The sequence below is a fragment of the Argopecten irradians genome, chromosome 13 (genome assembly GCF_041381155.1).
Source record: "Argopecten irradians isolate NY chromosome 13, Ai_NY, whole genome shotgun sequence".
Lineage (NCBI taxonomy): Eukaryota > Metazoa > Mollusca > Bivalvia > Pectinida > Pectinidae > Argopecten > Argopecten irradians.
Window position 1 is genome coordinate 5,932,264 of NC_091146.1, and position 27,927 is coordinate 5,960,190.

A 27,927-nucleotide genomic window follows, 5' to 3' on the forward strand; every position below is an offset into this window, starting at 1 on the left:
ATATTAATCACAATGTCCTAAACACATGCAGTCGTTTATCTTCGAAATGTCAAACTGTATCGGAACGTTTATGTCGAATGTGTCTTTGTATGTTAAATCAAATTCAGTGTAGGTGTATTTTTCTAAATTATTGTACAGTTTTGAAAAGAAAATTATCTGTTTTGGTGTTGCCACGATGTCTTACAGTTGTCATATTTGAACAGGAATTGAGTATATCCATTCTGTTGTGATTGAGATTGTATGCCAACAGCATTAATCCGACGAATGCGATACTGGAACTCGTCATTTTACTGTTAAATATCACACAATATGTAAACAATATCCAGAATGATAAGTCTTACAAAGATAAACCTTCCATTGTATTTAACGAAGCTAATCTCAGGATTTGAATTCCGGAATTAGTTGCTCACATTTCCATCTTTATCATAGACCCGATTTGGTGCGTATTAATACTTATAAACATTACCGGACTTCCTTTGACATACCACAAAATCGCATGAAAATCTTTACAAATAACATATGTACGAGACAATCGTTGACATACAATAAAACGCATTTATCTTTTTTGCATGTATTATTGCTATTTGACATAAATAAATTAACTGAAATATGAGAACTATTTTTGTGACGTCATGGAAAAAGGGCGGGATTAAGCGGTCAGTCAACGGCGCGCTTTTTTGAATGGCTGTTGTGCATGGATCAACATGACGCCGGTATAAATTTGACGGCGAATAGCACACGATAAATGATTGTATCTGACGTTTTTGTTGATTTTATTGTTTAAAGAAAATATTGTAAATATAAAGGTTAACCTTTTACTTTGCTACGCGTTTACGCAATTTACCTCGATGTCATTTATCCTGTAACTCAGCCTTGTGTAAGTGCCTTAAAATTGGAGAGTAGGGGAGAATTTAGAGATACCGGACGATAAATCACCCCATTTGTCTTTCATTTCAAATTTCTATTGTCAAATAAATTGTTTCGGTTTCTGAAGGTTTCTGATATTCTTCAGAAATTAAGTATAATTTACCAAGACCTATCGTCCATCTGAATTTACCTTCAAATAAAAGAGATAAGATATTTGTCCCTGGTGACCTGATGGAGTTGTGACAGCGCAGTATATTGTATTAGATGTCACTCTATAGACCACGGTAACTTTGTATGTCGGGTTCGGTTAATACGCCAGAATCTCGTTAAGACTTACATGACTCTGTCTGCAATTTTCGATCGAATATTACGTCATCATAAGTTGCAACAGACAACCTTGAACTGTCAACGAGGTTTTCTCCTCCTCGCACTGAAATGGCGCATTTTATTTTGAAATATTTGACAGTCACTGTAATCACATAAGAAAACATTTACATACTGCAGTCCTAATTTGATCTGAAAAGTTATAAAACTTACATGACGCTACGTAATTTGTTTTCGGAAATGACAGACTGGGAGTGTCGCCAGCATGTTTATTCGGCTAATACATCGAGGTTTGCCTGGGGAGTTGAACGCCTTCTGCTTAGTTGATCATCAACTTACAATTTGCCAACCTTCACCAAATTGAACCCTAGAGTGTATGAATTGGTTTTTGCAAGCTGTAATTTCGTCAGTAGAATTCGACAATTTCTTCTATGAAGTCTAAATGTTTCTTTGAGAGAACTGTTAAGCTCTCCACTACCTTACTATTATTTTTTTATTATTTTTTTTAAATTTTTATCTCATTTTTCATTTCATTCCTATTGTCATGTTTGAATCCAAGCGTTGTAATGCTGGACTTACAGTTTCAGAACACCATGAAGCAAAAACAAATAATATCTGCAAATAATGTATGTTTGATAGAAGATGGCAGCTATTTTTCTACTTGTGCTACACATCGATGATGAATACCTAAAATATAAGTTGAGGTATACGTAAAGGTGTAGAGCAACGCTATCCTTCATTTACGTTTTGCGTTTCGATTTGAAAAAAAACTCCTCGCTTTAACAATATGACAACCTATCGATACATCACGTAATAATACGGCCGTATTGAATGGAGAGGTTTAACTTACGGTCAGTTGTCCGATAGCTATCTGCTAATTGATTATTCACGAGCGCGGAGGTATTCGGACTTGGCACGCGATCAGACCATCTATATCCGATATAGCAGTGTCAGTTTACACTATGATATAGACATCAATCCAGGGAAATGCTCCATTTATGTCCCGTCTAGTGTACACGGGAAGGAAATGAGACGGTTATAACGGACGCATCAGAAAACCAGTCATTTCAGGAGATCCGGCCCAAGCGTTACTATGTACTTGTATTTCCCATTGATATACCAATATTGTATAAATAAGAAAATTTCGGATCATACCTGTCACAATTACCGTGGTTTACGATGTACTTGTTGCCTCTATAAACTTCCCTTATATTCTCCTATTTTCCTTATTTTGCGTGTTTGCTTTGATGAGTTGGAATGTTATGTCCTACACCGGGAAGTTGATAGCACAACATACTGGCAGGTCAAAGGTAGACAGTATATCACGTGACGAAATACTGGCTTTTGATTGTGCATACATGATTAATATGTCGCAATATGGTCCGTAATCTCTGTCATTATCAAAGTGGCGCGAGAATCAAATGTGAATCAATTTTAACGTCACATTACGTCATCATAACGTAGCGCTAGATCAAGACGCCAAAATGGCTGGCATCTTTCTTTTCTGCTGACTGCAGTTGTTGATTCATTATTATTGCAATAATTATGGCACTGAACATTGTTTGAAGAAACAAGAATGAAATGATATATTATGGCTGTTGTGTAAATAATAGTGAATTGGAACTCACTGTAACGTTTTGCGATGTATCCTGAAAAATCTGATGTAGGGAATCCAACGGCGAACGCTAAACTGATGTGCGAGTGATGTGCTAAACTTAGCAGTGCCTAGTTGAGATAGCATTGTTGCAAAAAAAGTATAAACATGTCGTTAAATCAAAAGAAAATCAATAAAGAATCAAATCATTTTTTATATAAAACCAACTATGAAATGTTGCAATAACATTCTTAATCGTTAATCACATACAGTGGTTATCCGAGTTTCAAGATTTATTGAAGTTCTGCGTTTGACTCTAGCTATATATCTTTTGCATTTGTGGAAATCAAAATAGCCCTCGTCAACGGTCACTATTCTATCTCTCAACAATACATGTAATAGTACCATCTCAACTGGATTAGAGATGCCCAGTGTTGTTTGAAGGGTCTGTTGTTACCACAAAAGAGTATCATATACTGTTCAATGATTAAAGCTCGATAGTGAATAGTATAAAAAATTAAATGATGTGTAATCCTGGTCAAAACTAGCCGCAATATATCGCTCGACTAGATAGAACTTCTCTTTAGCTCGATCGGTTGAGCGTCAGACTAGTACCCCAGAGGTCCCGAGTTCGAATCCTGATAGAGGCAGTGATTATGTTTAAATATCAAATCATGTGCTCTGTTAAATGTCCTTGCACTTAAATAATTTATATTTTAGTTACCCTTCTGAGTTATATACCATCTTCTAGTGTTTCCTAATCTATATGATGCTCAGAGAACAGTTGCAATACATAGATTGCGTACTTTTTGTACACTCACACGGATGTCTGTCGCAAAGACAGTTTCTATACTTTTCTTTAGTATTACTATTTATACAAAACACCTGACAAACTGAACTCCCAAAGCTATGATGTATATACATATTGCGTTAGTCCTTGAATAGAGGCGGAAATAATTCACTACAAAGTAGGTTCTTTTCTGGAGAAACAGGTCTTCATTGATAAAGAATTACTGTCATGGTTCTAGGACGGTGTTCTGTCTCCCTTAATCAATATATTATTGTGTGGGCAGAGATATTGATTAGCTCACTATAAATAATCTGTGGCCCACTTCTCACAGCATGACCAGCTTAAATCCAATAAAATTCCACGATGTCAATATCATTAGCACTGCAATATTGAAATTTGAAACAAAATATGTCGAACTCATGTTTTAAAACATAGTAATTATACTAAATGAACAGTGTAAGGAATGAGCAGGGAGGTAGGGTGTTGCTGTAGATTCGTGCTGAAAGCTAACCGAGCGATTCCGAGCCTTTTTTTGTAAGTAAGAGGAGTTAAGACCACTCTCATCACTCCGACGTCGTGGAGTTCAGTAGAGGTCTGGTTTGTAACAAGGATGTGACGGATGGTCAGCGGACTGGTTAGTTATACTGACATCTCCCCATTTATCACTCTGGCCTTACCTTATTATCGAAACCCTCAAAGACTAAAACTACGTTAGGAAACACTACCAAAGGTAAATCTAATACTTCCACTGCAATACCTATACGCCTGATGTTCGTTTAACATTCCAGTTATTTTTAGGCTTGTTCGACATGCAATCTTGAAATGAAATAAAGAAAACTGATGTTTCTAATTTACTGGTTATTAATAGTGGTAAATATGATACTTTGTCACTAGCTTGGTATTTGCTGATCGATAGTCTTATCGACAGATATAAATCAAGGTTACTGATAAAAAATTCTCTAGTTTGTGATAAGAACGAATGTTTCTCGATTTGTTTATCGAGAAGTCGTTTTGCCATTCGAACAGCATTTGCACTATTTGGGTAGTTGTTTTTTGTGAACAACATTTCTATAAGATGTTTGCGCAAAATTAAATTCGAATTTGTTAAGTGCAAACAAGCTGCAAAGCAACAGGCTTAAATAACATTCTTGAAAAATCCTAGCTAATGTAACATTTATTTGCTTTTTATTGATTCGATCGTAATAGTTATGTGTGAGTTACATAAAACATCATGAGTTCCCAAATTTTGAGGACATGCAATGCAAACATTCCGTAAACTCTCTTAACACCGGTACTATTTATACCCAACCCATCATGTTCATCGAACAATTCTCGAATTTGATTATGATGCGAATAGGATGTAAGAAAAGTCCAAACAACTACATCGTTTACACTTTGTTTCGTAATGTGTTTGTTGGTAAGGTGTTGTTTAATCACTTAACACAGATGAAATATGAACGTACCAAATTTATTCGTTTACGTTTGAGCATTCTATGTAATTGCATGGTCAACAGGGTTTCAATTTCTGTTAGTGTTTACTTTAAGAAACGTTCCGAGAATCTCGTCACGTTAAGGACTGACGTTGTTCTCTGTCCTTCGGCTGTGATGTTTTGTCACTGACACTTCCGGTATCAGATGTGTCAGGCCCGGATGTCAAGGAAACCAGTTCCGGAACTGGAGGGTTTGCTTCTTTCGGAGGTGATCGATCTCCCGTGACATGTTAGATGTGCCGGCCAGGAGTTGAAGTGTATACTCGGAGTTGACCTTACGTCGTGACAGCTTTGTTTGACGTTTGCTAAAAACAGAATTCAACAATTATATGGAGCGACATGGTAGGATTAAGGGAACCGGCATGTGTAGAGTTGCATTACTTCAGTTTCACATTTACAACAGAATAATGTCCTTTAATCAAGATTAAAATTAATATAAATCATTGTATGAAATGTATGTTATTCTTAAACTCTATTTCATTTCTCTTAAATATGATTTCAATCAAAGTAATTTTTTTGTTAAATTTACATTTATGTTCAATTTTTATATAATACAAAATTACAAGTTTACCAAATCGGGTCACCTGTTACTCTCAGAACTACAAAGAAACAAACTATTATCCTGTTTCCATATATGGAGGTGTACTTTATATCGCCAAGCTTCTGGTTTGGGAATGTATCGATAATTAATTTAATTCAACATTTAGTAAATCCATTCTTACCAGCAAACATATAAGCAACTTTCATTTCGGTTACACACCGATTGCTTAACCCATTTATGTTTATGGATAAATCAAAACGTTAAAAAACACTCAAACTTATATTGTATAACCCAATATTTGAAGTTTGTGTATTAAGATTTCGATAAGCTTCAGTGAGACCATACTCTAAACTCCGATCACTGACAATCTCTACACCCCTGGACTACTTCATAGTAAGATTAGAGGCAGATCAGCGGAAATCGTTTGACCAATTACAATACAGCAAAATATTCCTTTGAAGACTAAAGAGAAAGCGACGCCAAACATCAAAGCCACACAGTCGACCACAGTGTACCGTTATACGGCTCTTTTGATGTGCTTAAAATGCCTGAATTATCTGTTCGTTTTGTTGCCTCCAGTTTTACTATGGGGTATTCTTGGGGTGTAGGGATCGTAAGTGATCGGGATCTGGAGTATCGATGATGCAGTGAGACATACTATAGGACGAACAAACTTTTTAAGGTTCCACTATAAGGAGAACACATAATACGAAGATACGACAGCCTCCCATAAAATACAGACATTCACACACGCAACTCATGGTATAAAGGCAGTTGTCCATAAATAACCTTGGCCCGGTAACCCTATTACCATCATGTGCTCTCATTTGGTTGATCGAAATACATAACAGTCCATTGTCGGTTTTGTAGGAATCTAAATGTATTTGAGTAGCATGCCTTAATACTGCTCGTCCCTAGACTCAGAAGAACCTCAGTGATAGTATTGGTGCCAGAAAAAAACAACATCGCGTGCCTTTAACGCACCCATTATCCTGTATATCAGCAAAAGTACCACCCCTAAAATCTTAACTGCCACCAACGATACCCATATCGATTATAAAGGTGTATTATAACGGCACAAATTCATAAAACGTTAAGTGGAATCAAGGATTCGATTCCGTTTAGCTACCATTGGGCAGTTTCATTGATTTTGCTATATGCTATTTTAAAACTACAAAGACTTCCGGAAACAAAATGTATTTTGTACTAGATATTGTCCAGAAGTTGAATTATCACATACCCTAAATTGTAGGTCGCGAGTTCGAATCCCATGGGGGAAGAGTTGTCATGTAAGAATAACAGGTGGATATGGGTGGATATTTTTTTTCTTTTCTACCGGATCCTCGACTCCCTTGTCCCTCATAAACCTGATAGTCCTAATATGACGTTGCCCGCTAATGTGATCTTATGATCTTGAGTTTAGAACTCTTCGGGATCAAAAGAGAAAATCAAAGTTTCAAAAATTGATTGAAAATTGATTGAAAGTGTTCACATTGATTACAAACCTGATAAATATATTACAATTCCTCTGTATATTTCAATGGAACCTGCTTCATATCGCCAAGGTTTCTGGCTAGGCCTCCACTCTGAATACCACGTCGTCTGAAAATGGGAATACCTCCCAGTGAATTGATAGGTTAAGAGATTGGTGTGTAATTTAATGAGGGATACGACAAGCGTGCCAGAAACAACGGGGGTTTTCATGTTAAATATATCATTGATATTGACATCCTTCTCCTATCTCCGACCGTTAACATCAATTTCCCCGGTACCACCACCACAATGGATGGGATGTGTCAACCTCGATAGAGTAGTTTATTTTGAATTTTATTTAAATGTAATCATACGCCATTCCTTTGAGCTGCAAGACTGGGGAGGTTGAACCACACTGTTTTGCTCGGGTTTTTTAAATACTGTACAATAATAATGTACAGTAGAGTGTTTTTATTTTTTATTTTTTTTTACATTAGATTTTAATAATTCAGTTGAAGACTTGGTCGTAGAATTTCTGACAGTGCTGAGTCCTACAAGTTGTACGCTTTGTCACTGTTCCTATCAAAGTTTTTTTCGGGAACAATGCAACAGTGATTATAGCTAGCCTCTATCCACCAAAGTAAAAGTACATTTGACCATGCAAACCTTCAGTGGAATATAGTAAGATATGTCCTCACTGCTCATGTACCGTCACTGTAGTTAATTTGCGATCGCTTGTTATAGGCATAAATTATATATTCACAACGTGTACATTTTCTAATACATGACTTTAATGTGATGATAGGTCTTCTTTTGACTTCAGTGGTATTTACATCTGGTCAATGGCTTTAGAAAGGTCAAGCAACAAAAACCAAAAACAGTGCTTAAGTCTTTAAAACTTTCTAATTTCTCAAAATGAAATACATATACTGTCTTTACGTTAATGGCTGGGTACATGTACGTAGGCTGGGAGCGGACATGAAATAAATAAAGTCATTACGTGGGAACGAAATATTATTGCGTGGGAACGAAATATTATTACGTTCGAACGAAATATTATTGCGTTGGAACGAAATAATTATTGCGTTTGAACGAAATATCAATGGTTCACCTTTGGCTATTTCAAATGTCGCAGTCAGCATTTCATATCAATATTCTTCGTAATTGGCCATTTAGAGTGGTTTTGTGTTAACCTTCTTAATAAAGTATATCTTATGGTATAATTTCTTTGAAACCATTTAATAAAGTTTATTGCATATATCATTTGGATTTTTATTCTATTTCAGTATTTGCCTTCAATAATTTTCATTAAAACTGTAGACAATGTCTGGTAAATTCATTGTTTTACTTTTAAAAATAGTTGACAAGTATTGATACACAATAACGTTCGTTGAACACAATTGCACACATTCAAATGGAAAATATTGAAACATAATATACATTAATTTAAAAGCACTTGCTTTTATTTACGGCAGCGTATTAGGACCAATATATAATTTATTTATCTTGTACGTATAACTTACTATTATATTAGTATCTATTGTTACAGTATTGTGTACGTTTGTACGTACGTATGCACAAACTATTATCTTGTACGTTTGTATGTACATCGTTGTATCACGTACGTACAACATATATAGTATCTTGTACGTACCAATTATTATCTTGTACGTATAACTTCATATCTTACAAGTACGTACAAGTTATATATTACAGTATCTTGTACGTAAAAAAATTATTATCTTGTACATTTGCACGTACATCGTAGTATTATGGACGTACAACTTAATATCTTGTACATACAAGTTTGTATATCAAGTTGTTCATACATGTGCAAGATACTATGTTGTGTACGTACAAGATAAATACAATTATATATATTTCATTAAATATATAAAGTATTATACAATAAACAAAACATTAAATGGTTAAAAATAAAGAAAACATCTTTTTAGATAAGGTGCCGTTTCATAAGTTGTAGGCCAAATCATATTACTACGGTGGCATGCTTACTGTCATATCATCCATGTATGATAATGAGTTCAATAGTTATTTCGTTTGAACGCAATAATTATTTCGTTCGCACGCAATAATTATTTCGTTCGAACGCAATAATTATTTCGTTCGAACGCAATATTATTTCGTTCGCACGCAATAATATTTCGCTCCCACGCAATAGTATTTCGTTCGAGCGTAATAATAATTCGTTCGAACGCAATAATATTTCGTTCGAACGCAATAATATTTCGTTCGAACGCAATAGTATTTCGTTTGAACGCAATAATATTTCGTTCCCACGCAATAATATTTCGTTCTCACGCAATAGTATTTCGTTCGAACGCAATAATATTTCGTTCCCACGCAATAATATTTCGTACCCAAGCAATAATATTTCGTTCCCACGCAATAATATTTCGTACCCAAGCAATAATATTTCGTTCCCACGCAATAATTTTTCGTTCGAACGCAATAATTTTATTTATTTCATGTCCGCTCCCAGCCACCGTTCATAACATATACACTGTTTATTTTTTAATGATTGCTATTTTTGTAAATTCGGTACTATGACATTAACAGTTTTTGCTCCTGTAGGTCGTGGATACTTTTCACCTGAGTATGATCATCAAATCAATTCAATTTGCTGAACCAGTTTATTAAACCCTCGACAAAACATTTAGATTGCTCGACTCCAATCAATCAAGGTCGACAAATCCATGAAAGGCATTGCACCGTCGGGACGTAATTGTATTTAATTACATTGCAGTTGTAATGAGCAGAGCAAAAAAATAAACCAAATAACGCAAGCTTTAATTAAAGTCCAAAACAAAAGAGAAAATATTAATTAATTAAATATCTTCTTTAGAAAAAAATGGCATTTGTAATTTCCCTAAGTACTTTGTTTTGTAGATAGTGTGTTTCAAATACTTTTCAAATCAATCTGTAATAAATAACTATTGTGTTATATTCGGTTTTTTCTTCCCTTTATATACAACCGGTATCACAATTTAGAACGGAAAATTTCTTAGGTGTTTCAGGAAATATATTTAGAGTCAGATTGTAAAGATCGTAACAATCCGGTCCCCATACGGACATAAAAGGATGGGATCACCTGTCTAACCACTTAGGTCGTCTCCAAATTTTCGAGTTACCGTCTTCATATTGAATATGCGTCCATCCTGGTCAGTACACGAATAATGTCATGCTTCGTACCCATTGCTCAAAGTTGCAGTTGAACTAATTTAATTTGAAAACAGATATATAGAAATAATGCTTAATTTGTACTGTCGTCCTTCCTCACACATATCTTTAGTCTTTCTCGTCAGTCTTATTAATTTCTGGATAATTTGAAGAGATTTCCCATTTCCCAAGGACTTCAGTGTAATCGGGAATCACTACATGTTACCCGGTCATGGTCATGGCATATGTATCCGGGACGATAACATGATAATAGATATTGATCCGTAAATAGATACAACATGACTATGGCTGATGTCCACAATAATTTACATTTAACATACGACGCGTTCAATTTGCAGATTCGTACCAGTCGTATCGATACGAATCTGCTGCATCTCAAATTGAATGCTCCGTATCAGCGAAACTGTACCAATACATGTGATTCGTTTTTATAAGCGTACCGCAAGGATCCAAGATGGCGGATTCCTAAATTTTCAATCGTCATCGAAATGTCTTTATTGAAACAAGCCGCGATTATTTATATCAGATAAAATTACATGGTTACAGAAACTATTTAAAAATTACTTTTATATCCATTATATTGTTTACACCAAACATACTTGTATATTCGAAGAGTATCATTCATATAGGTGCCGCCATCATGGAAAAATCCAAATGCGTTCCATTTGGTGGTGTCGTATCGATTCAGTACATTTGATACGAATCCGCGAATGGAACGCACGGATATTATTTTTCAGAAAAATATTTAGATATTTGCAATTGAATAGCTGCAATATCATATAGTCTAGCTCTTAACTGTGACAATGTAGAGTCCACATGTTTTAAAACGCTGTTCACCAATGACAGTAAAACACCGGGAGCTCTAGCCGTCGTGACGTCCAAGATGATGCATTTATTTCAAGGACCTAACTATTTTTGAAACCCGTATTTGGCTCGGATCTTGCCGTATTTGGTTAATCTCAAAAGGTGGCTTAATTATTTAAGTGTATTGATGGGAAACAATGAGTAGAATTTCTGTTAGAGTTGTAGTGTCCTTGTGGAATAGATATCAGTAAAATATCACTTCACTTTGTCTTCTATGAGAAGGCCAATTTCTTTTGAAGAGAAAATTTGACTTTTGATATGTTAACATATTAAATGTATCACATAATCAGCCGATCTCCAGTGGCTTAACACGGTAAATAATTTTGCAAATTTTGTAAATAACTTTGAGTAATCTGGATCTTCATTGGCTGGAATCCCATAATGACGTCATAAGTTCTGTATTTATGCTTCATAGATATGAAGCGACGAATGCATTGACCAGTCACAGCTCTCTATCCTCATATTTATTCATAGACATCGCTAAAGTAGGACAAAGGAATGTTAGGTATTTCTATATTTTAAATATGTATTAATCGTCACTCTGACACAGACATGCCAATTCTGATATTTCCTTAGTTACTACATCAGGCTATGCTCATTTTCATCGAAATTCCTATCGGATGTTACCTGATCATAATGAAATACTGCAAATTCCTTTAAGGTGGGGTGTTTTGGATATTTATACAGTCGTTATGTGTTTGTAAAAGTCTGTTAATTAACTAACAATTGTCGCATTTTGTATTGGCCACTTTATATGTGAATTAGGGATTTAGTAAGCGAATTATGCCTTTCTTGAGTGCTGACAATACAAAAATTGTGTGACCTGTTCAAGGTCAAACTGACAATTAATTGTATATGTGTTAACAGTCACTGAGACAATGTAATGGACGATCAATGTATTGGTAGTTACACGACAATTATAACACACAGACAGATTTTTCATATTTACTGTCTAATCTAAGTGATAATAATTCCTTTATGTAGCATATTTGTTAAAAAACACAGTTGGTAATCGTTTTGATAATATGACGTCGTATTTTGTATTAGCATGTATTACAAAAATGTATTGTGTATGTACATCTGAATTAGGGATTTAGTAAGCGAACTATGGCTTTCATGAGTGCTTACATTGCAAAAAATGCGTGACCTTTTCAAGGTCAGACAGATTGTCAGTCCTAAAGACAGTCCTACCGTCACTGAAACAACGTATTGGGCGACAAGTGTAATGATAAGTACGACAATTGTGACCCAAAGACACAGTCTTCTTATTTACTGTCTAATCTATAATGTGTCGAGAGTACAACATGATTTTTTTGCATTTGTTTGTTTTCACTCACATTCAATTAAAAAGTTTATCTTTCTTTTATAGACAATCATGGCCCATTTCGACACTATTGTAGGCCCTTAAAGCTGACAATGCAACAAAAATATAAATCGGTGTGGTTTTCTTTTTTTGTTTTTTTTTTGTTTTGGGGAGTGGCACCTTTCAACGTAGCTCCTAGTATTAAGAACCGGTATGCTGGCCCACTAACCCCTTGCCAACACCAAATAGCTCAATTTGGATCCATTATCGATATACAAAGAGCCTTAGGTCAACACTGAAATATGACAAAGAGCATCAATCCCACCTAAGGTTTCACATGCTTTGGGTGTCGCGAGGCGACAGATTTCGATACATCGAGCTCCACTTCTCATTAGCAGGGGACATAACAAGAGACCGATTGTTCCGCTACTATGAAGCATATTGACAGTGTATCGTATTTCAATGTCACTTAACATGCATTACACGTCCATTAGGGCAAATGTCCTAAACATCATCTCAAGTGAGAGTATGTGAAGGAAACTGTGAAATCTTCTCCATTATGAACCGTACTACGAGATCTAACACTTATACATATGCGATAAGTATACATGTATATAGAATATAAACATTGAGGAGAATGTGTGCGACACATTCAATAACCACTTATTTAGAACCAGCGACGAACTACAACAGCAGGGTATCTCTATATATCCAGTGATCGTGATCCTGCTCTGCTGTAGGCCCAATCTCCAGCAACATCTAACGAAGGTCTTCGTTTCTTTCCCTTGCTCTGTCTTTTTACCGGCGTTTGCCAAGTCAAATAGGCCTATGTTATCATCATATTAGTAATGTCTATCGTGTATATTTGATATGGTAATCTAGTTATGATCTGTTTGTGATCTTCAGTGATCTCCAGTGATCTTGGTCTAATGCTGATTAAGAAATGACATGATTATATAAACGTGTTGAATAATTTCGCTTGAATCGTTATTCATGAACTTCGATATATAACTTCCAAATACAATGTAGTTATCATTCGTTGACTGTTCCGTTATCGGCATCATCCTATTATGGCTAGCATTCTTCGATGAAAGAGGGCCCCTCATGAACGGGATATTCCGTGTGCGTGCTTTGTGACACTGTAATAAGTTCCTGTTATGTGTTTCTGTAATATTGAAAATCTGGCCTATTCTAATTTAATTCGTTCTAGAATCCCTTCTGTTTTGGTTTGCTATTTACTGTAGTTGTCATTTCATAGAAGGTTAAACTGGCAATTACTTAAAAATCAATGTTATTTGAACAAGATTTGTTCAGGATAACTAATCGGCCTTTGACCAGTCTGACATTGCCGAGAAAATATATTGCCGCGTTACAGACATAAATGTTCAGTTGGCGTCATGTGCACACATCTGTTAATGTTAAGAAAACTATGAAGGCATTGGCGGAATTACTATTATATTCCGTATCAAAACATGTCCGTTTATAGATTATTTGCCTGTGTGATCAATATCACTTCAACTCTTACACTGTCACTCTCGGTCTCTATTTCTAGGACTGGTCTTAGAAAGATCACATCAAAAATCGATACGTGTGGAGTGTTAAAGGAATAATTCAACTTCCGGTCATCACCGCTAGTGTTATAACCGAAATATATAAGCTCTATTCTTCTTAATTGGAACGAAGTATGTGAACGTTAATTAATTGAATGTAATTATATACTGGTATCTGGTAGAGTTTGATATGCAGTGCCTCTGACGACATGCTTCAGAGAGCCTCAGAAGGGGCAAGCAGTAAAACAAGTAAATACAACATAAAAAAACCAGAACCTCCTAAACATATAAATTTCCATACAAAAATCCCCGATGAATAGATAGCCAAAGCAAGTCAGTTTCCCTGATGTCTTGTTATTCTGTTGAGGTAGTAAATGTAGGGAAATACTCATATGACAGTTGGTAACAAGGAGAACGCTTACGAATCATAGGCAACTTGTTGATTTCGGCTACTTAGGGGGAAAATGTGCATTTGTACAATTTTTCACTTTGTCTTTTATACATTATACATTTGCATTTGTGCTCGAATTATTAATGTTTTTAGGTATTTTCCAGTTTATGCTGTAATATTTTTACCCCTATGCTGGTAATAGCCAAATCAAGCATTCCCATTGTGAAGTAAGGATGGATTATGCGATATAAGAATACCAGATCAAGAGAGGCTGACTGAGGGCTTATTTGATGTATATAACGGATTGGTACGTCTTGCTGGTGTCATATATATTATTATTCCGTTTGTTGGGCTCATTTTTATTTCTTTATATGTCGTTTACATGCAATATTAGTGAAGCCAAGTAAAAATGAACTTAAACTTAGATCGATGACTGATATTAGTTATATGTGGCAAACATAATCCGATCTGTTCTACTGGTACACTAACAACAGTACCATTGTATTGGCCCTTGCATATGACGGCTACACAAAGATGTTGTTAAACTATCATAAACGTACAGGACTTTGTCTGTGTGCCAGCGTTCAATGTAATCATCTGTCTGTTGTGAGAATATAAATGTCCAATAAAAACTGGCCTGCGATTATACTACTCCATAATATGGACAATCTACTTTCCCATACCTACAATAACATCATTCTGTTGTCAGATTAAGAGATGAGCAAACCTTACATGATATACGAATTCATCAATGCAATGAGACCTCGGCCCACTCTCATTAACATTCCTTAAAGATGCTCCTACGCCGACAGAGCTTAGCGATACTCATTGACTGAACAATAAACGGTGTTTAATCGTGTATAAATATGTCTCATTAACACAATAAATGATATGAAATAATTAAATTTGCTTTTGGTGCATGCACAATCATTAATTCTTCCATATAGGACATAGTGTCACAGATTTTTAAAAATATTTTTTTTGCTTGGAGTAAGATAAGAAGCTCAAACTTTTCAATGGTTGTAATGGTGTAAAGTAAGTGGCTTTTGTAACTGAGAAAATACTAATTCGTCTGTTCCTTGTTTTGATAACGAAAAAATGTATTTGTCGGCGGTGGAACATCTTTATCTTAAAATAATTCCTTAATTTAAATGTCCACATTTAAATACATTACAGAAGTTGAATAAGGCGCCTTATGCTTTTCTTTCCTTTACCTCTGCGATGTTTTTTTTATGTAAATTTCTAACTAAATGTATCCATTACATAGTTCAATTTGCTCAAAAGATGAGTATGCTATCACAGGTTAATGACAATTTTCAAATCAATGTTAAGTATTTTTTTGTTATACTTACAACACAACATGTTATTTAATGTTCTTATAGAAGTGTATTCTCTAGATACTTACTGAGGCTAGAAAATATATAATTAGAAATTTTGATGACAAATTGGAAATAAAAAATCCCTTTTTTGCACAATGATCCATATGTGAGACGGCGCAAAGATACATCTGGATACGTTGTAGTCAGAAGACAATTTTACACACTGCGTTTGAACCTTGTTATGTCCGTCTGTTGTCTATCTGACTTCTACGGACGAATACAGGTAACATTCAGATAATTGGGGTGGATGATATTAAATGCTCACATTTACAAGTGTGACTGTAAACAAAATCTACTCAGAAAAAACCCTAGTGGACTCTTTTAGCACAACCTGTGGTCAGGGCCGTATGGTCACTTTGTGTGTGTATATGAAAGTGACTAGTTGTAAATTAACAAATACAGAAGTACTGTACACATACATATTTTAGCGCAAACATAGTCTGAACAGATTTTAGCAAAATGGCCGATGGTAATATACAGTATTTGTTATACATACGGATTTCGCAAATGCAATAAGCGAAAATATATTTTTGTGAAAAAGTATTCGGAGAGGATATTCCTTGTTTCTTGATGAATACCAGTTCTGTTTCATCGAGTGAGGTGGAAACTTTGATATTGTTCACGAGTTGGAGAGTTTCCACCTCACTCGATAAGGTATATCTGGTATTCATCAAGAAATGTTATATGCTTTATTATTCAACCGATCAAGGTTAAATACCGTTATCGGTTTTTTGACAACAGGGGTGTGATTGTGTGAAAAGTAAATCTACATCAAATGAATACGAATGTCGACTTGTTATTCCAGTAAACCCCTCCATGGCCTTGACTTAAACCGGTGATGGAATGGGTAACTTAATTTGACACGGATTTGCAACATTGCTAATACCATTAGATTTTTTGCCTTCTTTGTGTTAGAAAAATCTGAATAATTACACCTTTGCAAGTCATATTAAAGATAAAAATACGAAAATGCATGCTTTAAATTTGCGGTAAATTCAATCAAATTCCTGGTTAATATCAACACGGGCTTGCCACGTGCATGCAAGTATTATGCAAATATGAGTATCCATTTCTGACAAGTCGAGAACTGGATTTTCTATTTAGAATGTCGAATAATTTGTTATTTATAAGGTACTTCCATCCCTGTATCCATTCCGTAACCTTGGTGATCAATTTATCGTGCAATACAGGAAAAGAGTCCGCCAGGGATAATTATTTCCGGAATTCAAATTTGAACAAGTGTGACAATCAGGAAGAGATGAAATTCTACACACGGGCTTGAGATGAAATGGCGTCAATTTTATGTGGACGTAAATTGAGGGGGATTTAACCATAATTTAGAGTTTCACTTTAAAGCTGTCTTCGTTTCATATTCTGGCTTTAATCAGTTTTCCATCGATTTATTTCTCATTTTCAGATCTGCATTTTCTCTAAAGGGACGTGTGCCATTTGTATCAAATCTCACTTGTTATGATAAGATACTTTAGTGCTTTGCTTTCTGTTCTGGAAGAAAAGATTTGTTGGAGACATAGTTTCTCGAATAGAGTTATATATAAAACATTTGTATAAAAATGGATATCAATGAGTGGATCTATAACAAATGACATTTTATCCTTTTTCATTTTAAATCTTAATGATACAATAAACCGTTATTTTGTAAAGGCAATATTTGTTTTTAGCTAAATACTCTTTAATTACATATGCCATTTACTATATTCAGAGTAAGAGACGTTCATGTAATTACTTGCATCAATTAGGTTTTTGATGGATATATCCATGGCTACAACTCTACAATATGAAATAACTTGGCAACGACAAACCACTACCTTTAAACTTTTATACTCTAGTGTGTGTGACTGTGAACTTTTTAGTTTTAATACAAGTCATGACGCAACATATAATTTGCGCATTTGTGTTTAGAAGTAATCCTATGATAAGATCATCACAAGATGCATGTGTAATATGCAATGGAAACTCATATGCGATGTCAATTTGCTGGTATGTTATAGTGATTTGTGTTAACGTTACATACATGATCAATGTGTGATTTCTTGTTGTAGAAATTATGTGGGTATGTGCATGGCATTTCAACCAAATAAAAATGAAATCGAAACGCGTTGATATGCAGTTATTAATTTACTTTTATAAAGAAAAAGTATACTCAAAAGAATCATCATATCACCTACTTCTTATTATGAATCACACACAACTGTTCTCAGAATGGGAAGACGCCTTTCCATATTATAGAGTTAATTCCCATGTGGGTAGGTATCCTTTTTGACGTCAGTATTTTGTGAGCGCAAATCACGTCGTTTTCCAAGAAAGGTTTGACGTTACGCTTGCAAACGTAAGACGTCATAATCAATACTTACCCGCAAGGACAGATAACTACAGAATACATGCACATCACTGTCTGAGATATACAGGAGTCAGAGAAAAATCACAGTCATTATAAATCACTAGTTTAACAATGTTACGACAGAAAGTATCGCGATCAACACAACACCTCGTTACTTCTCAGTTCTTAAGGTATATACAGAATTAATTGTATCTCAAAGAAATCTTAATCCGTAAGCAAGGTTATAACATTGGCAGCCTAATTATTATAAACCTGTAAATGTCTATATAACGATTGAAACCAGGCAATTTTGCTCCCAAGTGAATTTAAATCCCGAAATTAATTACACTAACAAAAATATCAATTAAGTGAAAACGAAATCAATTTCAATGCATTTCTGCCAATGCGAACAGTGTCGTAAACTGCAGCCGGCTGTAATGATTATTTAATCAATAAGCCCCTAATTTAGTTTGATAAATAAAAAAATCTTTAATTTGGAAATAAATTGCGTTGTTAAATGAAGCTTATTTATATGGTGCATTGAGTATCTGACAGGTTTCTGTGAAATATACTGGTAGAATTGACCTAATGGCTATCAATAATTACCACTATGGCAATTCAGTTTGATCACTGCCTCGATTCATGTCATTACACGACATGGCTTCTATTACCACTGAGAGCAGACGACACGATTGAGCATGCGTTAGAGGCATGCTATGTTGTTTAGTTAATCAAAGTTCGAATTTTAAATGTGCACATTAGTCGGGACGAGGTTAAAAAGTGCAATGCTAAAATCTCATTATGAATAATTGAGAGGTGAACAGTCCTAAATGCTGTTGCTGATGCTGATGATAACGATGATGATGATGATGTTGGTAATGATGGCAATGAATTCGTTGAAATGAAATTATGGACTGTGTAATCCTTATTACAATTATGTTTATATGTGCAATGAACTGTCACAACGGGTATATTCACAGTGTTCACAAGGTGAGAAATATACTAAAATAGTTTTACATTGGTCTGCTAAGTTGACAGGGATATGTCAACCCGAGTGAGTTAAAAGATTTTGGGTGGTCAATCTTAGGCTTCCCTTGAAGAATACTCGTGCAAGACTTTGGCTTACTTAGCAAGCAGCAAGCCTGGTGGTAATAACCAGTCGAAATATTCCCGTACATTTCCGGTAACTCTCCATTTGACAGACCCGTACGTGTGAGATATCCCCCCCATATTTGACTAGTTCCCGTACGTGTGAGATATCCCCCCCATATTTGACTGGTTCATACTGCGGTTGCGATGGAAAAGGTAATTTTATTTACTGGAAAATGCTTAAGACTGTGCACACGCGTTGTATCTTGTTCCGTTGTGAGATATTTAAGCTTACTAGTTTAAAAATCATACGATTTGATTATTGTTGATATTGAACAGTGTCATTAAATGTGTTATAATTACAACACATTAATAAACAGAAAACCTCATTAAACTGAACACTGTAATACACAATGGAATTCTTAATGAAGTTAAATAACACTACATTAGAGCTCCTTGTAAAATATCCGCCATTGTAATGTTCACAATTAGTGTACCGATCAGTCAGTAGCAACTCCATAACTATCGCTATAGAGTATACACCAACCCAATCTAGAAACATCAGTAACAGACTGAATCAGGTTGTCTAAATCGTCACACTGAGAAAATTCAGTTATAATTCCAGGTTGTCAATACTAGTGCTCTAGTAATGATTGACACAGCATGTCTCTGGCTATTACCTCCAAGGCAAGTCTATTTTCGTCTTTCTTAGAATGTCCCCGCTAGCTCTCCCTTTTATCCCCATCACCCTTTCAATCATCTCTGTATTACCCAGGCTACTGTAGATTGGTTTTCGTCTCGCGTAATGCCCTAATATCTTCAGCATATTCCCATCCCCTTCACGTGGTATTAAATTGGTAGATATGAGGCAACATAGACACCACAAAACAAGACCTCTCACTCAGTCGAATATCGTGTAATAAAACCTCGATAAAATAATATCTTTATTTGCCTATCATTAATGACAATGTTGACTTAGTAGACGCCTCCCTATGGAATCTATGGATAGAGTAAACTCTCCACCATCATCAGATGATCAATAAAATAGGTACCGCTCATGTAGTTTAGTGAAAAACATGTTATTTTCTTTTAGTTTACAACAATTTTGAAAATACTAGTCCTACAGAGAGAGACTATATATTAATCTCGTATAGTATATTTTTAAGCTGTTTGAAATTTACAACAATTTTGACACAATTTACATAGACTGAAAATAATTTCTTAAATTGGGGAATCTTTCTTCTAAATTTGGAAAAAAAAATATTTCAGTATCGATGAAAATCAAAAAGTTGTAAAGTTATAGTGAATCGAAATCTATATTTATTGCTAAAAGACATATGATATATTTGAAAAGTGAAGTGTTTTGAGTTGGTTTTGAGACGATAAATCCGTTTTTTGACATTACACTAGTTAGCTGAGTATTGTTTTTGAACTATATTTAACACAAAGAAGATATTATGTGCTATTTCATTCCCCCACATGGACAATAAAATGTATAAACGCTGTGTTTATAAAACCCGTTTATGTTGTTTGAACCATCAAAAAATATATGAAGATAAAATGCACATCAAAGTAAAATGTAAAAATAGTAGTCAATATTTCTTATATATGTACCAACTTCTAGGTTTCCTAGTGACTCTATGTCTAGAGACATCTTCTTTCACATCTAAAGGAGCGGCGCCTTCAGCTTCTGGTTTTTTTAATATAGTATCTCCGCCCGAATTCTTATCTGTCTGCAATCCTCAGTCGACAATGACGCACTTACGTTCAGCAGGTTTTATTTCCCCTTAACAGAACATTGTTTTACCCATTAAAAGAAACATAAAAATCTGTTGGGGAAAAACAATATTGGCAACAGTCAAAGTGTTGAAAGCACAATGTTGCTTGAGCAGGTGTATCAAGCAAGAAATGTGTGCTGGTTATCTTGTAGACGAACTAATGTTAAAGATTGTCGCAGCTAACTTGTTTTATTTCGAAACAATTTAAGTTGATTTGATATATGACAAGTTACTTACGACAATATTTAACATTTTGTCCATTGATAACCAGCACACACATTTTACAGATAACCAGCACACACATTTTACAGATAACCAGCACACACATTTTACAGATAACCAGCACACACATTTTACAGATAACCAGCACACACATTTTACAGATAACCAGCACACAACATTTTACAGATAACCAGCACACACATTTTACAGATAACCAGCACACACATTTTACAGATAACCAGCACACACATTTTACAGATAACCAGCACACACATTTTACAGATAACCAGCACACACATTTTACAGGATAACCAGCACTACACATTTTACAGATAACCAGCACACACATTTTACAGATAACCAGCACACACATTTTACAGATAACCAGCACACACATTTTACAGATAACCAGCACACACATTTTACAGATAACCAGCACACACATTTTACAGATAACCAGCACACACATTTTACAGATAACCAGCACACACATTTTACAGATAACCAGCACACACATTTTACAGATAACCAGCACACACATTTTACAGATAACCAGCACACACATTTTACAGATAAACAGATAACCAGCACACACATTTTACAGATAACCAGCACACACATTTTACAGATAACCAGCACACACATTTTACAGATAACCAGCACACACATTTTACAGATAACCAGCACACACATTTTACAGATAACCAGCACACACATTTTACAGATAACCGCACACACATTTTACAGATAACAGCACACACATTTACAGATAACCAGCACACACATTTTACAGATAACCAGCACACACATTTTACAGATAACCAGCACACACATTTTACAGATAACCAGCACACACATTTTACAGATAACCAGCACACACATTTTACAGATAACCAGCACAACAGACAGCACACACATTTTACAGATAACCAGCACACACCACATTTTACAGATAACCAGCACACACATTTTACAGATAACCAGCACACACATTTTACAGATAACCAGCACACACATTTTACAGATAACCAGCACACACATTTTACAGATAACCAGCACACACATTTTACAGATAACCAGCACACACATTTTACAGATAACCAGCACACACATTTTACAGATAACCAGCACACACATTTTACAGATAACCAGCACACACATTTTACAGATAACCAGCACACATTTTACAGCACACACATTTTACAGATAACCAGCACACACATTTTACAGATAACCAGCACACACATTTTACAGATAACCAGCACACACATTTTACAGATAACCAGCACACACATTTTACAGATAACCAGCACACACATTTTACAGATAACACTGCACACACACATTTTACAGAGCACACACATTTTACGATAACAGCACACACATTTTACAGATAACCAGCACACACATTTTACAGATAACCAGCACACACATTTTACAGATAACCAGCACACACATTTTACAGATAACCAGCACACACATTTTACAGATAACCAGCACACACATTTTACAGATAACCAGCACACACATTTTACAGATAACCAGCACACACATTTACAGATAACCAGCACACACATTTTACAGATAACCAGCACACACATTTTACAGATAACCAGCACACACATTTTACAGATAACCAGCACACACATTTTACAGATAACCAGCACACACATTTTACAGATAACCAGCACACACATTTTACAGATAACCAGCACACACATTTTACAGATACAGATAACCAGCACACACATTTTACAGATAAACAGCACACACATTTTACAGATAACCAGCACACACATTTTACAGATAACCAGCACACACACATTTTACAGATAACCAGCACACACATTTTACAGATAACCAGCACACACATTTTACAGATAAACCAGCACACACATTTTACAGATAACCAGCACACACATTTTACAGATAACCAGCACACACATTTTACAGATAACCAGCACACACATTTTACAGATAACCAGCACACACATTTTACAGATAACCAGCACACACATTTTACAGATAACCAGCACACACATTTTACAGATAACCAGCACACACATTTTACAGATAACCAGCACACACATTTTACAGATAACCAGCACACACATTTTACAGATAACCAGCACACACATTTTACAGATAACCAGCAGCACACACATTTTACAGATAACCAGCACACACATTTTACAGATAACCAGCACACACATTTTACAGATAACCAGCACACACATTTTACAGATAACCAGCACACACATTTTACAGATAACCAGCACACACATTTTACAGATAACCAGCACACACATTTTACAGATAACCAGCACACACATTTTACAGATAACCAGCACACACATTTTACAGATAACCAGCACACACATTTTACAGATAACCAGCACACACATTTTACAGATAACCAGCACACACATTTTACAGATAACCAGCACACACATTTTACAGATAACCAGCACACACATTTTACAGATAACCAGCACACACATTTTACAGATAAACAGCACACACATTTTACAGATAACCAGCACACACATTTTACAGATAACCAGCACACACATTTTACAGATAACCAGCACACACATTTTACAGATAACCAGCACACACATTTTACAGATAACCAGCACACACATTTTACAGATAACCAGCACCATAACCAGCCCATTTTACAGATAACCAGCACACACATTTTACAGATAACACAGCGAAACGCACACACATTTTACAGATAACCAGCACACACATTTTACAGATAACCAGCACACACATTTTACAGATAAACCAGCACACACATTTTACAGATAAACAGCACACACATTTTACAGATAACCAGCACACACATTTTACAGATAACCAGCACACACATTTTACAGATAACCAGCACACACATTTTACAGATAACCAGCACACACATTTTACAGATAAACAGCACACACATTTTACAGATAACCAGCACACACATTTTACAGATAACCAGCACACACATTTTACAGATAACCAGCACACACATTTTACAGATAAACAGCACACACATTTTACAGATAACCAGCACACACATTTTACAGATAACCAGCACACACATTTTACAGATAACCAGCACACACATTTTACAGATAACCAGCACACACATTTTACAGATAACCAGCACACACATTTTACAGATAACCAGCACACACATTTTACAGATAACCAGCACACACATTTTACAGATAACCAGCACACACATTTTACAGATAACCAGCACACACATTTTACAGATAACCAGCACACACATTTTACAGATAACCAGCACACACATTTTACAGATAACCAGCACACAACATTTTACAGATAACCAGCACACACACATTTTACAGATAACCAGCACACACATTTTACAGATAACCAGCACACACATTTTACAGATAACCAGCACACACATTTTACAGATAACCAGCACACACATTTTACAGATAACCCAGCACACACATTTTACAGATAACCAGCACACACATTTTACAGATAACCAGCACACACATTTTACAGATAACCAGCACACACATTTTACAGATAACCAGCACACACATTTTACAGATAACCAGCACACACATTTTACAGATAACCAGCACACACATTTTACAGATAACCAGCACACACACATTTACAGAAACAGCACACACATTTTACAGATAACCAGCACACACATTTTACAGATAACCAGCACACACATTTTACAGATAACCAGCACACACATTTTACAGATAACCAGCACACACATTTTACAGATAACCAGCACACACATTTTACAGATAACCAGCACACACATTTTACAGATAACCAGCACACACATTTTACAGATAACCAGCACACACATTTTACAGATAACCAGCACACACATTTTACAGATAACCAGCACACACATTTTACAGATAACCAGCACACACATTTTACAGATAACCAGCACACACATTTTACAGATAACCAGCACACACACATTTTACAGATAACCAGCACACACATTTTACAGATAACCCACACACATTTTACAGATAACAGCACACACATTTTACAGATAACCAGCACACACATTTTACAGATAACCAGCACACACATTTTACAGATAACCAGCACACACATTTTACAGATAACCAGCACACACATTTTACAGATAACCAGCACACACATTTTACAGATAACCAGCACACACATTTTACAGATAACCAGCACACACATTTTACAGATAACCAGCACACACATTTTACAGATAACCAGCACACACATTTTACAGATAACCAGCACACACATTTTACAGATAACCAGCACACACATTTTACAGATAACCAGCACACACATTTTACAGATAACCAGCACACACATTTTACAGATAACCAGCACACACATTTTACAGATAACCAGCACACACATTTTACAGATAACCAGCACACACATTTTACAGATAACCAGCACACACATACAGATAACCAGCACACACATTTTACAGATAACCAGCACACACATTTACAGATAACCAGCACACACATTTACAGATACAACCAGCACACACATTTTACAGATAACCAGCACACACATTTTACAGATAACCAGCACACACATTTTACAGATAACCAGCACACACATTTTACAGATAACCAGCACACACATTTTACAGATAACCAGCACACACATTTTACAGATAACCAGCACACACATTTTACAGATAACCAGCACACACATTTTACAGCACACACATTTTACAGATAACCAGCACACACATTTTACAGATAACCAGCACACACATTTTACAGATAACCAGCACACACATTTTACAGATAACCAGCACACACATTTTACAGATAACCAGCACACACATTTACAGATAACCAGCACACACATTTTACAGATAACCAGCACACACATTTTACAGATAACCAGCACACACACATTTTACAGATAACCAGCACACACATTTTACAGATAAACAGCACACACATTTTACAGATAAACAGCAGCACACACATTTTACAGATTTACAGCACACACATTTTACAGATAACCAGCACACACATTTTACAGATAACCAGCACACACATTTTTACAGATAACCAGCACACACATTTTACAGATAACCAGCACACACATTTTACAGATAAACAGCACACACATTTTTACAGATAACCAGCACACACATTTTACAGATACAGATAAACCAGCACACACATTTTACAGATAACCAGCACACACATTTTACAGATAAACCAGCACACACATTTTACAGATAACCAGCACACACATTTTACAGATACCAGCACACACATTTTACAGATAACCAGCACACACATTTTACAGATAACCAGCACACACATTTTACAGATAACCAGCACACACATTTTACAGATAACCAGCACACACATTTTACAGATAACCAGCACACACATTTTACAGATACAGATTTAGCAACCAGCACACACATTTTACAGATAAACAGCACACACATTTTACAGATAACCAGCACACACATTTTACAGATAACCAGCACACACATTTTACAGATAACCAGCACACACATTTTACAGATAACCAGCACACTCACATTTTACAGATAACCCAGCACACACATTTTACAGATAAACAGCACACACATTTTACAGATAACCAGCACACACATTTTTACAGATAAACAGCACACACATTTTACAGATAACCAGCACACACATTTTACAGATAACCAGCACACACATTTTACAGATAAACAGCACACACATTTTACAGATAACCACACACACACATTTTACAGATAACCAGCACACACATTTTACAGATAACCAGCACACACATTTTACAGATAACCAGCACACACATTTTTACAGATAACCAGCACACACATTTTAAGCAGATAACCAGCACACACATTTTACAGATAACCAGCACACACATTTTACAGATAACCAGCACACACATTTTACAGATAACCAGCACACACATTTTACAGATAACCAGCACACACATTTTATACAGATAACCAGCACACACATTTTACAGATAACCAGCACACACATTTTACAGATAACAGATAACCAGCACACACATTTACAGATAACAAGCAGCACACACATTTTACAGATAACCAGCACACACATTTTACAGATAACCAGCACACACACATTTTACAGATAACCAGCACACCACATATTTACAGATAAACAGCACACACATTTTACAATGATAACCATTTAACCACTTTAATTTTATACAGATAACCAGCACACACATTTTACAGATAACCATATTTAATAGATAGCCTTTAATGTACTGAACATAAAATAGTTACTAGATAACCTTTAATGTAATTGGTGTAACATATTTAACAGATAACCTTTAATGGTAGTGTAACATATTAACAGATAGCCTTTAATGTTAGTGTGTAACATATTTAACAGATAACCTTTAATGTAGTGGTAACATATTTAAGAGATAAGTAGCCCTTTAATGTTGTGGTCAACATTATTTAACAGATAAACCCTTTAAATGTAGAAGTAACATATTTAATAGAATAACCTTTAATGTAGTGTAACATATTTAACAGATAGCCTTTAATGTTAGTGTAACATATTTAACAGAATAACTTTTGAATAATGTAGATGTAACATGTTTAACAGATAACCTTTAATGTAGTGTAACATATTTAACAGATTTAATGTAGTGTAAGCTAAAGATTTAACCGAATACCTTTAATGTAGTGTAACAT

The 27,927-nt window shown here is 35.3% G+C and overlaps 1 protein-coding gene across 1 annotated transcript in view; it reads left to right on the forward strand.

The window, feature by feature from the left end:
• The window catches only part of LOC138306080 (voltage-gated inwardly rectifying potassium channel KCNH7-like), a 235,316-nt gene that overhangs the window by 25,211 nt on the left and 182,178 nt on the right, over positions 1–27,927 (forward strand). The gene's annotated exons all lie outside the window — the stretch shown is intronic.